This window comes from Pinus tabuliformis, chromosome X (genome assembly GCF_031772625.1).
Source record: "Pinus tabuliformis cultivar Carrire ecotype Pingquan chromosome X, CPIR1, whole genome shotgun sequence".
Classification (NCBI taxonomy): domain Eukaryota; kingdom Viridiplantae; phylum Streptophyta; class Pinopsida; order Pinales; family Pinaceae; genus Pinus; species Pinus tabuliformis.
Window position 1 is genome coordinate 142,323,472 of NC_142308.1, and position 13,111 is coordinate 142,336,582.

General features: G+C 41.4%; 1 pseudogene; it reads right to left on the reverse strand.

Moving 5' to 3' along the window:
- Positions 1–8,060: 8,060 nt before the first annotated feature.
- On the reverse strand, positions 8,061–9,283 carry LOC149138863 (transmembrane 9 superfamily member 7 pseudogene; annotated as a pseudogene).
- Positions 9,284–13,111: the final 3,828 nt, after the last annotated feature.

Below are 13,111 nucleotides of genomic sequence, written 5' to 3' on the forward strand. Positions count from 1 at the left end.
AATCACCTTCTTGAAACTATTTGTCTTTTATGTTCTTGTCATGCCAGATTTTCCTTTGAACATGATTCACCTTTGTGTGCAGGAGGGTCTGCATTCTAAATTCATCTAACCCATTCAGCTGGAGCAATCTTTCTTGTTGTGCCCTTGTGATAACTAGATCCAGTTGTGTTGTCGTCCTTAAGGTGTTGTATTCAAATTCAATGGACAACAGGGATTTCTTCCCATAGGCTAGCTCATAAGGAGTGAAGCGAGTGGTGGTCTTCCAGGTGGTATTGTAGGCCCAGGTGGCCTCAACTAATCTGCCCGCACAATCCTTTCTGTCACTACTAATCACCTTGGTCAAAAATGCCTTCCAATGCTTTGTTGGCTACTTCCACTTTCCCATTAGCTTGTGGGTGGTAAGGGGTAGATGTTCTGTGCTTGATCTTGTGTTCGCTTAACATATTTTCAATCATGTGAGATGTAAATTGACTGCCTTGATCAATGACCAATTCTCTAGGGTAACTAAACTTATAAAACACATTCTACCTTAAGAATTCAACCGCTTTTTCTTTTGTTTCTACTTTGATGGCTTTGGCTTCAGCCCATTTGGTTAAGTATTCAGTGCACACAATGATGTATTGCTTCTGTTTGGATGGAGGGTTAATGGGCTCGATGAAATCCATGCCCCACTTGTTAAATGGCTCGAAATTCGCTTGAGGTTGTAGATGCATCTCATCCCTTGGGGTATGTTTCCCCATCCTTTGGCACCTATCACACTAGCTGGTATAACTCTTCACATCTTGGTGAAGAGTGGGCCAGTAATAACCAGCTTGTAGTACCTTGAATGTTGTTCTTTTGGTTGCAAAGTGACCTCCACAAGGCCTATCATGACAGGCCATAAGGATGTTGAAGACTTCCTCCTCCCTGAAACATCTTCTTAAAATTTGATCCGGGCCTAGCTTGAAGAGATTTCCCCCAATCCAAGTGAATGGGGCACTCTTTCTTATTATTCTACTCTTTTCCTTGGAGGACAAATTTGGTGGAAACTGTGCAAACACCAAGTATTTTGCTATGTCAGAAAACCATGGAGAGAGAACTGAAATGGAGAATAAATGTTCATCTGGTAACTGATCATCAACCATTCCTTCCTCCCCTGCAGGCAAAGTCAATCTGGATAAAAAATCTGCAACAACATTCTCCTTGTCAGGCTTATCAATAATAGTTAAATCAAATTGTTGCAATAAAAGTAACCATCTAATAATTCAAGCATTTACATTCAGTTTATTCATCAAGTATTTAATTACAGCATGGTCGGTATGTACAAATGTTTGGTAACCAGTAACATAATGCCTAAATTTATTCAATGAATGCACAACAACTAGGATCTCTTTTTCAGTCACTGTGTAGTTCAGCTTGACTTTTGACAAATTCTTACTAATGAAGTAAATGGCATAAGATAGCTTGTCATCTATCTAGCCTAGAGCTACTCCTATAGCTTTGTGAGAGACATCGACATGGATATGAAAAGGAAGAGCCCAATTTGGGCCTCAGAGAATTGGTGTAGTATTCAACTTGTCCTTTAGGGTTTCCAAGGCTTCTTGACAGCTTTCTGACCATAAAAATTCGGAGTCTTTGGCCAATAACCCAAATAAAGGAGAAGCTAACTTGTTGAAATCTTTTATAAATCTCCTATAGTATCTATCTAAACCTAAAAAAATTCTAACATCCCTCTGTTTATGCAGATTTGGGACCCTTTTGATGATGGATATCTTATTTGGGTCTAACTATAGACCTTCTTGGGATATTGAGTGACCTAGAACAATCCCTGCAGTCATCAAGAACTCACATTTTTCGGGACTAAGGGATAATTTCATTTTAATGTATTTATTTAGCACCTTACCCAGGTTAGAGAGAGCCTCCTGGAAATCACATCCATAGGGTGTAAATTCATCCATATAAATTTCTACTGCATCATGGACTAGCTCTGTAAAGATACTCAGGATTGCCCTCTGGAAAGTGGCAGGGGCATTGCATAGACCAAAAGGAAGGAACCTATAAGTGAAAGTACCCCAAGGATAGGTGAAGGTGGTTTTATCCTGGTCCTCTAGGCTAATCTGGATTTGATTGTACCCGCTAAACCCATCTAAGAAAGAGAAAAACTTTTTCCCTGCGAATCCATCTAAGACTTGGTCAATGAAAGGAAGAGCAAAATGGTCCTTCTTTGTTTCTTTGTTTAACTATCTGTAATCAACACAAATCTTCCACTTTCCATTTTTCTTTGGAACTAGCACCAAAGGAGACACCTACTCACTATCTGAGATAGGGTAAATGAATCCTACATCCAGTAGCTTTTGCAACTCTTCTTTGACTATATCCTTGAGAGCTGGATTCATTCTCCTTTGGGGTTGTCGGACTGGTTTGCAACCTTATTTGATGTAAATGTGGTGAGTACACACCGAGGGGTGCACTCCCTTCATTTCTTTGTAATTCCAAGCAAAGGCATCCAAATGTTCTCTTAGCATATTACATAACTCTTCTTCTTGGTGTACAGAGAGAGAGGGGTTGATTTTCAGTGTTCTTTCAGGGATAAATTCTATTGTCTTGACACGAGTAGGGTTTGAGTTAGCTAAGAATAGATCAATCTGATGGTTTTTCTTGGTTTCCTTCACTACTTCCTCCAGATACATGGTGTTGGGAGTTGGATTTTGGAGGATGTGTTCAATCAAATCATCTTCATCAGGTTGTCCTCCTCCTATGGCAGTTTCTAGGGTATAGAGTTGGGAGGAGTAGACTTCATCTTCTTCCTCCTCTTCTAGCCATAAAGGTAAGTCATGTTCTAAATATGGCTGAGCAGGAGGGTACAGGACCAACTGCTTAGATAGATGCCCATTTTTTATAGTCATGTTTCCAGCCCTACAGCTTATGTAGGCATCAACAGTGGCTAACCAAGGCCTCCCAAGTATGAGAGGATAACCATTAAATTTGGTCTTAGGCTGGAGAACTAAGAAGTTTGCAGGGTACTCCTAGGAGTCAATGGAGACCATCACATCCTCAACAATCCCCTTAGGGGCTACTGTGGATCGGTTTGCAAGCTGCAAGACTATCGTGGTCTTTCTTAATGAACCCTGGAGATTCAACTTGAGCATGGTGTCCTTAGTCATTACATTAATGGTATCCCCAAGATCAATTAAGTTATGGGGGACAATGGTTCCATTGATGTGTACATCTACTACAGGGCTTCCAGGGTCTAAATACTTTGGGAAAATTACCTTCCCCAACATTAATTCAGACAATTTTCTAATGACATTAATGGTAGGGGTGTCTCTTTTTCGCCTCCCTGGATGTTTGAAACACCTCTCTTTAATCAGCTTGTTTTAAATAGGTACATCTTTAATAGCTTAGAGAAGTGGGATTTTGACACAAATATTTTTTAATTCACCTAGAAGTTCCTTCTCTTCTAGGGTATGCTGGATTGGATCAGTTAATCTTTCAGGATAGGGTGGTGGATTCACTCTAGGCATACTTTCCTCTCTTTCCTCCTCACTCTCCCTAGGTGGAGATGGAGGTTGGTTATCCGAGAGCACTCTCCCAGACCTAAGGTTGATTTCTTGAATTTCCACAGCATAAGCAGGGTAGGATGTCTCTCCATTGTAGGCCTATTGTTCCTATTTTTTGTTCAAGTTCGGGTTTGGTTGGGTAGGCATCTGAGGTCGTTTAGGTGGAGCAAGGTGTAAATGTTGTGGTTGAGATGGAGGTAAAGACAATAAAGCTAGAGCATTGTTGTATGGGGGCCTCCAACCCTGGGATCTGTTATCGGGAAATCTAGTGTCTATGTAGAGCTGCTAGTCCCACTAAGGCTGGTAGCTACCTTAGAAACAAACAAACTAAAACCACTTTCGTTTTCCTTTATGGGAGGTAGATAAGAGGGGAAAGAAGGAGACCAACCTCTGTCTTGCGCTTGGTTCCTTGCTTGTTTCCTCTCCCTTCTGATGGATCTTTGCCACTTGCTTCCTCGTTTACCTAGCTTCAAAGAGTACCTGTAGAATCAAAGAAGCATAACACTATCCAAGAACAGAGATCTACTATCATAAACAATATAGGACCAGATATATATTGACCACACAAATGCATATATCATCAATCATACAAGAATGTGGAGGAAAACTCGAATAGCTTTATTAATAATCAAGAATAGCAAAGAGGATTACAACCAATTGTTCTGACCCAGCGTCATCCTCTTAGCAAGAAAGCCCTTCTTCACCTCATGAAAAGCTTAGATCACCCAACACTATGATGTTACACCAAGAAACCAACAGCACTTCCTTACAAGATACAAAATTCCAACCTCTGGATCTCTGGGATGAGGGATCCATATATAGATGTTTGCAAGGGGGGTGAGTCAGCTTTTGAGATTTGATTAGTGTCCTCTCTCTGATAGTTCTTGATTCCACTTGGAGATTGATGATCTCTTACTCATCCCTGGGCGAATGCAAAGAGACAAGTGTCACAGGAGAAGTTTCTGGAAGATTCCATGATCCTCCACCTTGCAGATTGACCTTGCCATTTGTCCACTCTCGCCCATCTCACCCCATAGAAGGGCTTTTCAGTATGCATCGCACCTCCCGTGTGCATTTAGGTGGGATGCAACGCACTTTGACCATGGAGCAGGTGAGATGGTCCAATTTTGACCAGTTCTGAGTAGTTTTTCATGGAGAACTTCTGGGAGATGATGTAATCAGCTGAACTTGTTCTTTTAGGGGTTGGAATAACACTTTTAGGGACTTAGGAGCCCTTGGTTTATGGACATTTATGATTGTGGTTGCAGTGCCCAAAAATTTCTATAACATTTGCCCCCCAAAGCATGAGGTCGTTAATCTTTTTGATGTCGGGTGAAATGCTTTATCATGAGGATCCGAAGTTTTTTTGAGCTAGAAGGCGACCTGTAATAAGATACAATACAATACATTATCTTCATAATATTTTCATGATCTAGCTGAGGTGGGCATTCCCATGCTCAGCTTTATAAATTCATTTTCATGTACATAAGACAGACAATCGTCTGTGTGCAGACTGATGATTCTGGTAGAGCCATCATCCCTTGGATTGGATGATTATCTGTGCAGTAATGATGTACATTTGATGTCTTTATTTTCCTGAATATATATCGCAGCCCGGATGGATGAAACTAGATCCGGGGTCTTCAATCTCGTTCGATCTTCACTCAAAGTACAAGTCGATCCATGTGAGAGATGTTCTAGAGTCGAACATGGAAAGATATCGCCTGATTACCAGCCAATGATGTAAGCTATTAACAGGCACGAGAGGAATCACCAATAATGATGATGACCCTCAAGGTACTATGGTGGGCCCCAGTATTGTAGCAATAATGCTACAACTCCTGGAACTCCCTTCTTTAATTTTATCAACCCCGTAGTTCGTAACAAACTTGGAAGCGACGGTGCTGTATGCACAAGTACTAGCTCTTGCTGCAGCTGTCACTTGGTCAGCTGGCACAAGTCCGCTAGGGGCTTAAGCCAACCTCTATGAGCTCTTAGAAGAAGCTTTTTAACTGATGGATGAAAGCTAACTCAAAGGAAGCTAATCTACTTGCAGAAAGAAACTGAAAGCCAAAAAGAAACGCAAACCCTAGCAAACCCTAATTCTACCAGCTAGTCCTACTGACGCAAAGGAGAGCATGCAAACTACTGAAAGAGATGCCATTACTTCTATGAAGGTAAAATACATGTGTCTAGACTACCTCTATCTGAAGAAAACATCTTTTTGTATTTTTGTTCAAGTTGTTGGAATTATCATGCATGTGCTTCTAACTATTTTTTTTACTGTGCAGAGGTGGATCAAGGAGGAGAAATACTTGGAAAAGGTTGAGAAGGTTCAGAGAGGGTCTAAGGAGTCCCTAACACCCTTCCGGAGAGTTTCACAAAGTTTGGCTATCAAGAAACCTCATTTGTGAGCTTCTACAGGAAGTCTGCAGGGGTTCTACAGGATGTTCAGAGATTTCTACAGGATGTTCTGAAAAGAGGATTTTGGAGAATGGATGGAGGGAAAAAGGTGGAGGAACGAGTATGGAGGTGAAATAGGGGTGTAGGGGAGTTCAAGACTTGGAGGATGGAGTCGAGGAGTGGTGCAGATGGTGAGATTTGTTCAAGGAGGGATGAAATGATGTTGCACAAGAAGATGAGAATCATGGCAAAGTAAGCGAATGAGGTAAATGTAAGGTAAGGGTTCTGAGTGAAGGATGAAACAGGTAGGTTGGATGGAGTATGTGCAGGTAAGGAAGGGTAATAGGTACTCTGCAAGTGGTTTTTCAAACTGAACAAACAAACACTTATAAAACCTATGACCTAGTTACTTTACTCTATTCTGACCTAAGTAACAACAAAAGGAAATGAACAACAGTTTATTCGAAATGGAATGCGTGAACTAACTTATGCTACTAATAAATCATCAACTGAAGCATTTAAACACTACTAATATCAGCATCTACAAAAGAGGATTCCAACACTAAGAATTGCATGGCAAAGCAAAATAGCGTTTTTGTTGGCAGCAAAGTCACATTGGTCCCAGCTCATGATTCCACTGAGGGGGAGGTGAGATCCAAGGTGTTTGGTAGCCTTTTTCTAAATATATTCCCTATGATTAACCTATCAAGCAAATCTGAACATGAAAAACCTTTTTAATCATCAAAAGCAACCTAAACAACAACACAATATTTAAATCTAAATAGCAGATTTTATTCTGAGAATGCAGCAAAAACACATAAAGATAAACAAAGGAGGTACTGGGCACTTGAGATGTTCCCAACCCCAAGAGCTACAGCCTCCTAAGAGAGATTTAGAGTCGGTACAAAGATGGATTCATCTTTATTGAGCAAGAAAAGAAACGTTACATTCCAAAAACTGTCCACAAGGAGAACTTGAAAATGCGTTGAAAGCAAAGCTAATCTACTGCCTAAAAATCGAACTACAAAATGACTACAAAATGAATACAAAATGACTAACTATTGGCTTCAAATTGACTAACCACTAGCTACAAAATGACTAACCACTAGCTAACCAAAATGAGGCCCTAAGCCTTCTTATTTATACAAATTGAGGACCCCAACAGTCCTCCTAAACTTTAGGGACTCGGCTACCCAAAACTTGTAGTTAACAGCAGTCCTACTTGACTTGCTTGGCTGCCCTTGTGTTAATTGATTTGGTGGCCCTTGAACTCTGAGCTGATGGTGGAGAATTCGAGGTAAGGGCCCATAAATGAAGGGGACACCTTCCTACAAATCCTCTCCCTTGTTCTCCCACGAATTTGGCTACCAAGTGCTCATTAAAACCTTCAATTTTGTCTCCAAATTGACCAAAAAGGCTACACAAAGCACCCATTAGACTTGTTGGCATAATGACTAACCCAATTCACTCTATTATCATAAATATAACAAAAAACATGAATAAACTAATGAGAATGGTGGATTAAATCGAATTAGGAGGTTGAATGAGCCCAAATAATTATCCATTTTTGGGGCTCATCATCACCCCCCTACTGAAAGTGTTGCTCATCCTATGAGAAACCAATTTATCTCCTCATCTTTGATGGCCCTGGTGGCCTCCCTGTCATCCCAAGCTTCTGAAGTGATTTCATCTTCTCGGTCATGAAACCATGCTTTTCTCTCTGCTTCTTCCCACTGCCTGCTCATTCAATCATATGAAAGGAGATGAAACCAGTGGAGGATGGAAGAAAAGAGTGGTTGCATGCCTCCTCAACAGACTTCAAGCTTCAAATCCCTCTTCATAATTGATTCTGGCCTGCCCAAAGGCTCTACAGGATGTTTCTGGTAGAAATACAGAACTTCCTGTAGAAAGTCCTGTAGCTTCCTGTAGAAGGTTGAACCATGACTAGATTGTGTCCGAACCCTAAAAAAAATGAGTGTTCATGGAGGGGATGGATGTGAGGATGCCTGGGAATTTGGTAGGGACCCTTTTGCTTGTGTTGGGAGGCCCCCTTTCGACATTGTGTTCCTGCAACATCTTCAGAATTAACTCCCACAGCAACACATTGACATTGGTGTCTCCTGTAATGTTACCCAAAAACCTCTAAAACAACATAAAAGGAGCAAGCACCATTCCCCTAAACCAAAACTTAAACGGCCCCTCTGAAAAATGGTAGCTGCATGCAGAGCCTCAGTCAATCTTCACTGATGAGTATATTGTCCGCACAAACCAAAGGCATGCATAGAAACCTATTGTACCGGTCAGAGCAAAAAATGAGTATGACATGATGGGCATGTAGCCAAAATATAAAATTCCAGAAACAAGCTTTGTCATCTCCAGCTTGGTGAAGAAATAGAATGTGGCATAGAGAAACAAGTAAAATGCTAAGGAGCCTGCAGTCAAATAAGATCTCCACCACCAGTTGTAATCTTCACTGCACGGTTGGAAGTAGCACATGACAATGGTGATCTCTGCACATGTAACAATGAGGATCACAAAGACAATGAACAGGAACCCAAATATATAGTAGAACTGATGCAGCCATATTGAAGTTAATATGAAGAACAATTCAATGGATACAGCTCCAAAAGGAAAAATGCCTCCAATTGGTATTGAGAAAATGGGCTGCATATACCAAGATTGCTCTGGAATCTGCCTGGGGATTTTATTGGTCTTCACTGGATCTTCAATTGCAGGTTTCTTGTAGCCAAAGTAACTGCCCACAAAGACCAATGGCACAGAAATTTCAAACCATAAAAGGACCAAGGCAAACATAGTCCCAAAAGGAACTGCACCAGATGAATTTTTTCCCATAGCAGTGCATTGAGAATAAAGAAAATGCAAAAGGCAATGCCTGGAAACAAGAATGTTGTCTTCAGCGTGTTCCTCCTCCATTCTGTGCCCTTGAACATCTTATATAGACGTGATGATGCATACCCTGCAAACAAACCCATAAACACCCATAATAGTAGCATAGCTGTCATTAACCCTCCACGGTTCAAAGGAGAAAGGAAACCAAGGACTGCAAATATCATTGTCACTGGTGTCATGGCAAAAAACTGAACTCCAGTTCCCACATAGACACAAAGTAAGCTTGCATTGGTTGGGGCCCTGACCACATCTCCATGGACCAACTTCCATCCTGTTTCCTCTTGAGCCTCATCCTGTGTTTCTAATTGGTTGTATTTTGAGATATCCCGGTACAATGTTCGCATCATGATCATTGCAACCATTCCGGAGAGAAATAAAACAATCATCAGTGAGTTGATGATAGAGAACCAATGGATCTGATCATCTGTCATAAGAAGGTAAGTATCCCAACGTGATGCCCATTTCATAGGGCTCTCCCGGAAAGTAACATCACAAGTGAATATAACTTCTTTGTCCTCTACAACTTCTTGGGGAATCTCAGAATTTGACACTGTATGCTTGGTATTTGGATCACAAGTTGTCAAATGGGCTTTGACATTATCCCATGGTTGTTCATACTCATGCTTTACACTCACTGAGAATTGCCACCCTCGACGTGAACAGTCCAAGCTTCTTCGTATGCTGGGTTTCCTGTGGCGCAGCTTCCTGTAGAAACGCCTGTAGAGTGCCCAGCTTCTGTAGGATGTCCCTGCACCTTTGAACGATCTTGGTATGTGGGAGAATTTTGAACAAGCTGAAAAACTTGGCGAAGGATGTCAGTTTAACAGAATTCAGAGGCAGAGGATTCAGCCGAAGAGGTTTGCAAGTGTAAATGAATCAACAGTTAACGTGAGTCTTCAGCCGAGCATTCCTTTAATTACTGTGTGATTTGTGGTGAGGTGGCAGAGACGTGCGCTGCTCATGCAAACTATTGGTCCCCTGCAGTGCCATCTGCCTGTAATCCCTTACCCTTAGTTGCACTGGAGTTTAAAATATCCACAACTATCTGTGTTTTTTCAAATTTCACGTGAGTTGTCTAACACATATGTTGCATGATTCCTGGCTGATTCATAGAGAATTGGACAAGGAACTAACGGCCTAATCCTGCTATATTCGTGGCTCAATTCCACCATTCCATTCATTCATGCAGTTTTTAAATTAGATTTGTGCAATAGAAGAACGAGTTTTAGTCACGTACCTGAAGTCAAATGGCTGCTGTGAGGTGCTGAGGCTAGTCATTGCTGCATGCACTGGTTTCTTTGGTTGCATGAGGGCTTGGCTGATGATTTTTGGTTGTTTTCCTTGTGCAGGTGTCCTCTGACTAGATCTAAGCTACAGGCATTTGTTTCCACGTTCAAATCTGCACCTTCAAGCTGCTGCTGCTGAATTTTCACAGGACCAGAACTTGTTTTCGCCATTGCTCCCAAACGGTAAACCGGATCGATCTGAAAATTTTCGAGCATGTTCCTATCATCATGATGCACCTCCCATAGAAAAATTGTGATCAATGGATGCACATATTTCGAGAAAAATGGAAAATGGCTGAAGATTTCAGAGATCAATTTCTCGGAAATCGTGCATCGGAATTGGCTGAAACTGCTTGGGTAGGCTACTATCACCCATGTGCATCTCCCCATGAAACAGGTTTTCAAACGGATACACGGATATGGAGAAAATGCAAAAATGGCTGATGGTGATGGAGGCTAATTTCTTGGAAACCGTGCATTGGAATGGGCTGAAACTGCTCAGGCATATTGCCATCATCCCTATACAATTCCCTGTAAAACGGTTTTTCAAATGGATGCATGGTTTTCAAGTTAGGGCAAAAACAAATTCTGTTCTATGTATTTTTGCTTCAAGGTATTCTACAGTTTTGTTGCATGGTAAGAAAAACTGAGCTTGGGTTGTGATGCAGGCATGGAGATGATGGAGGAGGAGTTTGAAAAGTGCAGGAGGACTTCTGAACCCTTGAGGAAGCTACCATGTTCGCCAAACCACCTTTTTGAAATCCATTTCTAGCTTCCTACAATTTCTACAGGAACTTCCTGTAGAAGCACAATGAAGAAGCACAATGAGGTGGAAAAGATGATGGAAAAGGGTGAGGAATGGGAACATGGATGCTTGTAGGCATAACCAATGGATTCCAAGCTTTAGATCCCCTTCCAAAATCGAATCTGGCTTGCTTGAAGGTTCTATGGGATGTTTCTTGTAGAAATATAGAACTTCCTCTAGAAGGCACAAAAACTCCTTTGTCTTTGTTTTGAGTGATCCTCCTGACCTGCAATGTCATTGTTGCAACCTGAAATTATTCAATGGAAATTAGATTTATTCTTCTTTTTCTTTTTCTCTCTTTTTTTTTTTTTGAAAAACAACTAGGGCGCCTCATGGAGGTTTTCACCCTAATTGCCTGCCCTGGGCGCCTCCAAGGGAGGTTTTCACCCAGAGATCTTATTCTCTTTTCTCTTTTTTTCCAACCCATTGACCACCTTATGGAGGTTTTCGATCAATGAGCCAATCTAAGGCGCCTCCGAGGAGGTTTTCACCTTAGATTTTTATTCTCTTCTTATTTTCATTTTTTTCTCTTTTTTTTTTCTTTTTGTCTTTTTTTTCTCTATCCTACCCTACTTGAAAAACAAAATCATTTTCAAGTGTAAGAATACTTCCAATGGAGCCATGTGCACATCGAGTTTAGAGACAAGATGATGTGAAGGCTCGAAATGCATGCTTTGACAGGTATCCAGATTTCAGAGACCAAATGATCTGACTTTGAAGGGATCAAACATAGCTGAAGAAGATAGTACCGCTGCAACTTAGTGACCGTCTGAAACCATATCTCAATATAGCTCTGATATCCTTGGTTCTTTTGCTGAACTGGATCATGTTTCATGTTGCCTTCTAACATGACTTCCTCATCTTCCTCTTTTTGCTGATCTTTCTCTTGAATACATGGAAGATTTGATGGTAACCATGAAGGATCTTTCTTTATCTCTGCTTCTGATGTCTTCTCTTCATCAAGTAAAGCCCATGGTTCTTTGATTTCCTCTTCTGAATCTTCTTTTTCCTGATGTGGTCCTTCAATGCTTTCAATATAGTCTCTTTTTTTCAATACTCTTCCTGAGCTATGGTGAAGATCATTGAGCTCAAGAGCCGTTGTTTGGACATGTTGTGCCTCAGCTTTGCAATTGGGTTGAGCTGCTCCATGGTATGGTTTTGGAAATGGTGGTACGGGTAGTTGAGTGGAGGTGTGCGTTTGAGATGGATGCGGATGGGGTTGTGGTTGGGCAGGCATTTGGGGTTACCTTGATGGAGGAGGAGGTGATGGTTGCAGTTGAGCAGGTGGTAGAGGAAAAGAAGTGGGAGGAGTGTTGTACTGGGGCCTCCACCCCTGATGAGGTGCATTCCACTAAGGCTATGGTTGAGCATAAGAGTGAAATGAATGAGCAGCTGGTTGGGCATAATATGGATCTATGAAGGAACAAGGAGGAGGTGTGAACCAGGAAGGATGAGCAGGGGGACCCCAAGAAGGCATGAAAGTGGCTTGATAGGGGTCATAATAGGTCTCGGATGTCCCTTGCAGTTCCTGCTGATAAGATCTAGGTTCATGTGGCCTCCTTTGGTTCATATAATAGAGTGATTCAGTGGCTCCTTTGGCTCTCTGATATGTAGCTTTGATTCTGGGTAAGGAAGGGCATTGATCTGTAGGATGGTATTCTTCACATACAAAACACACTTCTATGGAGTACAATGGACATTCGTTCCTAGGATGCTTTCTAGTGCACCTAGGACAAAAAATGGCGAAAGCCCTCTTGGCTTCTTCTTTCTTCTTTTGGATCCGCAAGGTATCCAGTTGCATGGCAAGAAACTGCCTCATATCACTCTTGAAATCTTCAATCTGATTTTCAAATTCGTCTTTGGACAAGGTGCTGCTCCCAACATTTCTGCTTGTAGCCATTTGCTCCAGAGGAATGGTTTCTTCTTCTTCTTCCCTTGAGGCTCTTCAAATATGTCTTGATGTCCACCTAAGGGTTCTTTAATCACAGCCATCGAAGAAGAGAGAATGTTGGCTATGTGAAGCAGTGGGGGTGTTGTGCAATCATTTTTCTAACTTATCTCTACTCCTACAAGGCATGAAATGAAATCTTTTTGGTTGATTTTTGCTTTTTTCTACTTCTACCTGCAAAAATGAAATAGATTGAACTGCAACTAACTATCTTGCTAAA